The 6,416-nt window shown below is 46.7% G+C and overlaps 1 pseudogene; it reads right to left on the bottom strand.

Annotated features, from left to right (window-relative positions):
• Nucleotides 1-275: 275 nt before the first annotated feature.
• LOC137668906 (DNA-binding protein RFX7-like) overlaps nt 276-6,416 on the bottom strand; it is a 28,823-nt pseudogene continuing 22,682 nt past the window's right edge.

Raw genomic sequence — 6,416 nt, 5'->3', positions numbered from 1 at the left:
AACCTCTCACTGCATCATCACCATCAGAATCAAGTTTGTTTAACAACACGCTGCCTAATTTTTTAGTGTGTGTTTGTTTCTGAAGAGACGGGAAGGCCGCCTGCATCATCACAGTCAACGGGACTGACTGGCTTCTTTGCACTATGTTATTGGCACTGGTGTCTGCAGGGACATTGTCAAGTACATCGTGAACTTCAGGAGCCACTGGACCTCCAAAAGGTGTCAGGTTAGAGCACGGTATATTTGAGACAGGGTAAACAGTGCTTCCACTGAGATCACGCTGGCGATGGACAGCAGGGCTCACGCTTCCTGACGTGGTCTTCCACCAGCTCCTGACAGCTCCTAGGGATGTCGTGGTTTGCAACCGATGAATTGCTGCCCCCACTGTGCCGTTATTCCCCCACTCAAGCTTGGCTTTGTCAGGATGGGTAGCCATAGGCCGCTGCACTGGCTTCACGGGGCTACTCCATATCATGCTGGCATCATGGTAAGCCACACTGGAGCTGATGGGAGTAAATGCAAACGGGTTTCGGCATTCCACGGGACTTGGAGGGACACTGCTGCTGCAGTTCGAACACGGTGGCCGATGGGCGTATGCCGGCTGCTTCCTAGAGCGCCGCCTACGGGAGTTGTCTGAGCCAGCCTCGACCAAGGGCTCTCTCGGGACACGTTCTGAGATCCAGCGATCATTTCAGAGGTGGGTGTTGGAGTCGGAGTGGGGGTGGGAGTGTGAATTGGAGTGCTGTTGTTATGGATCAAATGGTAGAAGTGTGCGCTGCTTGGATGAGATGACACGGGAGCTCCTTGAGCTGCAGTCTGACTCCAAAGTGCCATTCCTAGACAGACACCCTAAGGATGAGAATTATTCATGGACATTTGCTCCTCCACGAGCACCAGCTCCTCCACAATGCTGTCCTGGGTAAGGTCATCATCAAATGAAAAGAAGTTTTCGTTTGACTGAGGGACTGTATGTTCAAACTCCTTCAGCTCAGGCTGCAGAGGTAACCGACCTGAAGACTGTGCTTGTATCTGACCCCAGGAGGAGTCCTGGGGCTGGTCTGTAACTGCTGGCTGTACACATCCTGCTGTGTGCCTTCACAGTGCGCTGGCTCCCGTGCCGATTCCCGTGAGTCACTAGAGCCAGAGTGCCCTGCAACAGTCCTAACACCGATATCTTGCTGCTGTTCACAATTCACAAAGTCGGAGGTGCTGGTGACATGGTGCCATGTATTTGGGTTAAAGCTGCCATCAGATTTGGAATCATTTTCTATGACAAACGTGTTTCCTTCCAGTTCTTTTATATCTGGAGATGATGCTGATGCAAGCTGCTGCCCTAAAGTAGAATCACTGGTATTTACATTGGTGCTCAAAGAAAGGTCTGTTGCTAAGTTTGCTGCAGCTGCAGAAGGTACAGGTACCTTCACAGGTACCGTGCTGGGAACTTGAGCACGTGTTGCTGTATTGTCACCGTTAGCCAACGATCCAACCTTCGGAGACTTCTTAACACCGTTTGCTTTTAGACCCTCCACAGCACTACCAGCTGGAAGCTGCTCCACCAGTGATTTCTTTACAGGTGGTACCTGGGAATCCTGACGTGTAGAAGGTTGTCGCTTTCTTGGACTTTTAGTGCACATTTTGACTTTAATCGTAGACTCACCAGGAGGAGGGGAACCGATGCTGGTGCTGGACAAGTTTTGACTGGGAACTGAGGGCTTTAGAGTGCTTTGATTATTGCCTGCTGAAGAAACTAGTGTGATCTCATTAGACTGTGTTTTCTATTTGGTCCCTGCTTCTTCAGCTCTCTGATCACAGCCCTTAACTGGTTTTGCCTCCATGACCTCATCAGCCGAATCCTTCAAGGCTGCAACCTCAAAATTAATTAGTTGAGCAGGAGGCAGGGCAGGGGTTACCTTTATGGATTTAGACATGTCTGAGCTCTCTTGGCCCTGTACTGAGTTCTCATCCAGCAATGCTTCTGGTTCCATTTTGATCTGGACCGCAGGCGCAGCTACAACAGCGCTAGGCCTGGATCCTGGAGACTGCAGTGAAACAACAGATCCATTCTTCATCTGTGGACCAGTCCTCCCTTCTGCTGCTGCTCCTGCACTACTGCCAATGGAAGGCGCCTGTCTGACGGGCACACTACTGCTGCTTGGGGCAAGACATACTGCTGTCATTTCTACCACGTTTAAGGAATTCAAATGCGGAGCCCAGACAACAGTCTTGACTGGGCTACTGGTAAAGAGCACCGGCGTGGGAGAGCAGACGGTGAGAGCACTGGTATCTGCTGGCTTCGCTAAGATCTGCACGTAGCGATGCCGGGCAGAGCGGTCACCAGCTGGGCTGGCGGGAACCTTCTGGGGAGTCTTTGCTGACTGCTTGACCGATTGCATGTGCTGAGTGACCACCTGAACATTGAGTGGCAGGACCTTGCTATCGGACCATCCCACAGGACTTGGAGACGTCACCAACTGCCTGGTGCTTGGCACCTGGAGAAAGAGAGAAAGAAGAGGAGTGGTGACAAAAAGCAAGGAAGTTCTCAAAGCCCACAGATCACCTCATCCCCAAGCGTTTAAAAGGTGAAGGACAACACAGCTCAATACACCAAAGCTACTGAAGGTCAGTTTGGAACAAAACAAGCTATTTAACTACACACAAGACAATTTCTATTTGTCTTGCCTAACGATTGGTAGACAGATATATGTGGCCTCAATTTTTAAGGCATGAAGCACTGGTCTACACACTACTCTGCTTTCCTGCTAATGAAAGGGTCATTCCCATACAACCCTTCACCACATGGAACAAAGGCAGACACACAAAGGTTAAAGAGGAGAGGATGCGTTCAAAGCACTGCTCATTGTTAAGGTTTCAAAAGCCAGACAAACCCACTATCAGGCAGAAAAAATGGCTTACCTATTGAAATCCACAACTCAGCTAACATCTTAAAAACAAATAACCTTCCCCCCTCATCCAGTTTTGCATGGCTGAAGGACAAAGATGTTCCATGCTACAGACACTCATGCAAAAATAAAATCACTGCTGTCACTAAATGCGCTGGACCAATGAAAGCCAATTCACATTCCCTGTTAGGGACTCAGTGACCCACAGAACTGGTGCCAGCTCTGTCATCTGGTTAAACTTCATCTCAAGGGCAATTATTCCCACATATAACCTTAATTATCCCTAGCTGGCATTCCACTGTCAACGACTTCAAAGACTAACTTGGCCTATGCTATGGGATCAGAATTCTGCTGCCTCTGTATCGATCCCGTAACTCATGGCATAACAGAGTCATTGGGACAGAAAAGTGTCAAGGGACCGAAGCCTTTGAACATAAACGGTTTTTCTGTCCCACTGACACCACTGCTCAGTTACTGGCAATTTACCACCCTTGCATAAGGCGGTTTCTCTAGAGAACGGCTGGAGAAAATTACGGGTATTGGGCTGGGGACAGCTGCCACCACAATGCCAACAGGAGGAGGAGACAGAACTGCAGGACTTCCATTAGACATACTGGTCACACCCTTGGTTGTGGTGCCTTCTGTTTTCTTTGCTGGAGACTCTCCTGGCAAAGGAGACGGCAGTTTCTGTTCTTGCTGCTGCTTCTGGATCTTACGCTGCAGCTGCTGCTGGGCATCAACAGGAGATGGCAGAGTTTTCACTTGCCGTTGAAAGGAATTGCTTTCAGCAGTAGGTATAGAAGCTGAGGGCTGGGGGATCCCTTTTATTCCTGAATACAAAAGAAGAAGAATGAATTATAACCATGCACAGCCTGTCTGCTGTAGTGCCACTTCTGTATCTAACCACACAGAACACGTGGCAGGCATCTCCGCAACCATTCTGGGAACACCTCCTCCTCAAGGTGCTCCCATCCACTTCATGCTCAAATTATTCAGTGTTTCAGTTTATTTCCACGTTTGTGGCAAAACCTCTATCTGTCAGACAAGCTGGGCATTAGCTGCTAAAATACCATGGACTGGTATCTTGTTTCTAGAATCCCAACTTGCAGCTTTTGTGTCAGCAAAATCCAAAAACAATGCATTTCATGTAACTGACAGGAGAGGGCAGCGGGTAAGTTTCAGACGAACCTTTAAACTTAAATCATCTGCTGGGGTTCTGTTTTGTTATCAATGTCTAAGGCAGCTTTGAAAATGAAAAATCTTTCCAGAAAGCTGTGGGTCTGTGTCACAGAGGAGCAGCTCCGAGAAGATGGTATTATCTAATGGCCAAGGCATTAAACACAACGCATATAGTATCAGAATGGATCACAACCTGGGTGTGACGAGGGATGTGGTGAAAGAAGGGCGAGAAGAGAAATGTCCAGGGAAAAATAAATTAAAAAAAAAAAAAAAGAAGGAAAAGGTGAAAAAACTATGGAAATTAGAATGAGAGAACATTTTTTCTGGAGACAATGCCTTTGCTGATCACAAGCAAGCAAGTGGTGCCTCCAGGGAGAAGAACAGGGAGTCAGTCTTATCTGTGCGGCTGGTACTGATCTCACTTACAAAATCACGTCACATTTATCATCTTTTGTTTATTAACAGTCAAAAGGATTAGCGTGCTCTCGCAGTGACCAACTAACCCTGTTGAACTGCCCCCCTACAAATGCTTTAACATCATTCACATTTTGTAGATTTCACAGTTTATTTTAAAATAAACTCTTATAAATTAAATCAACACCATTTTAGGGCAAGTATTTGGTTTTAGATACCCAGTACACACTTGGCAACTGTGCTCTGGGAGCCCACCCTCTCAGCAACAGTCTGCATGCACCATGAGAACTTCAACACTGCAACGTTTCCCCTTTCACAATTCCATCTTCACAGAGCAGTGAAATGCCCAAATATATTGCAATTCCTGGAAAACAAGTCAGCTATGTGGGCCGAACACCAAAGGCAAGTAACGTTTGTGAGAAAAAAATTCAACACATTTTTCTTTGAGGGTAAAAGTTTGCTTTTTCCTCAGTTAACGCACAGACACTGTAGCTCCTTGCGATGAAGTCCAATGCAAATATTTTATTTGCCATTCTACAAAGAACCTCTCCTGAAAAGACTGTCCAAGCCCCTGAGGCATGCATTGGAAATAACTGCCCTTTTCCTTGAAGGAAACCATGTTCTCTTGAAGGAACTACAAGGAGAAGCTACAGGAGTGGAAGAGCTGTACATACACACAGCATTCCTTCTAGCTCATGGCAAGCAGAACCAGCAAAGCCAAGCAACAACAGGTAAAAAAAGGAGCATACACAGGCAGCAAACCCTGCCACTGCCACCCATCAGTTCCAAGCTGCAATAAAGAAAAGAGAGCTGGGAGCATAAAGAACATGATCCAGAAGGGGATCACCCCACTTTACAGCCCTGGGTCTCCTGTCCCTCTCAATGCCCCCCTCCAGCACTTATTTCTAATGTGATCAATCACAACAGCAGCTGACGTGATTGTACGACCTGACGCTCATCAAACATCTCAGGAAAATTTGCATCTGACATATCAGAAATACCTGTAAGAAAATCTGCTCTTGAGAGAAAATTCAGACAGACAATTGTTTCCAAATCAGGACAAGTTATCAGACAGAAACACAGCTACAGCAGCAGTCTGTCTGCAAACCACCACTGTACTGGCACCAAACTCCTGATCTAGCAAAGCACATAAATTCAGCACAGTTAATCACATGCTTAAAGTTAACCATGCCCTAAAATGCTTTAAAAGACCAGGGTCCTCATCGGAGGAATGGCAGAATCACAAACTAAACCCCAGACCACTGCTTATATTCAGATCTCTTTAGACAGATACCTGCAAGAAAAGTAATTTGCAGCAACGTGCACTAAAATCACATAAACGCACGCTCACGCTCAGAGTCAGTGTTCAGAATTTGCCCTGAAGAGAAGTGCTCCCTCAAACCAAGATGTTATTACTCTTTAGAAAAAGATCCCCCATTTCATTGATTCAACATTAAGTTATCCCATTACCTGCTGGTGCCCCTGCCATTACTGTTAAAGCTGCCATTGACTTGGTACCAATACAGTGACTTTTTACAAGGAAACGAGCCCAGTCCAAGACCGTATCAAAAGGCTGGCTCAGAACTTTCTGGGCCCAGTCACAAACAAGCCGGCAGGCCGCAGAGACAACTTCCTCATCAGCAGTTGGCAGCTGCCTGGACGGCTCTGCCCCATCCAACTAAAACAAACAAACAAACAAGGCAAGGTTACTTTAACTATTAAGGGTCACTAAGGCATGAAAACAAGACTAGAGAGCAAATGATGATCAGAAACATACAAAAAGTTGAATAAGTATGTTCACCGTTTTTCATGGAACTGTGAGAACGAGATCACAACACCAGCATCATTCAAAACGAAATGCCTTAACATTCATCTACTGGGTGTTTCCAAAGGCATCACATGGAACGGACATTTCTGGAAGAA

Source organism: Nyctibius grandis, chromosome 11 (assembly GCF_013368605.1).
Source record: "Nyctibius grandis isolate bNycGra1 chromosome 11, bNycGra1.pri, whole genome shotgun sequence".
In the NCBI taxonomy this organism is placed as follows: domain Eukaryota; kingdom Metazoa; phylum Chordata; class Aves; order Nyctibiiformes; family Nyctibiidae; genus Nyctibius; species Nyctibius grandis.
This window is presented reverse-complemented; position numbering and strand designations above follow the sequence as displayed.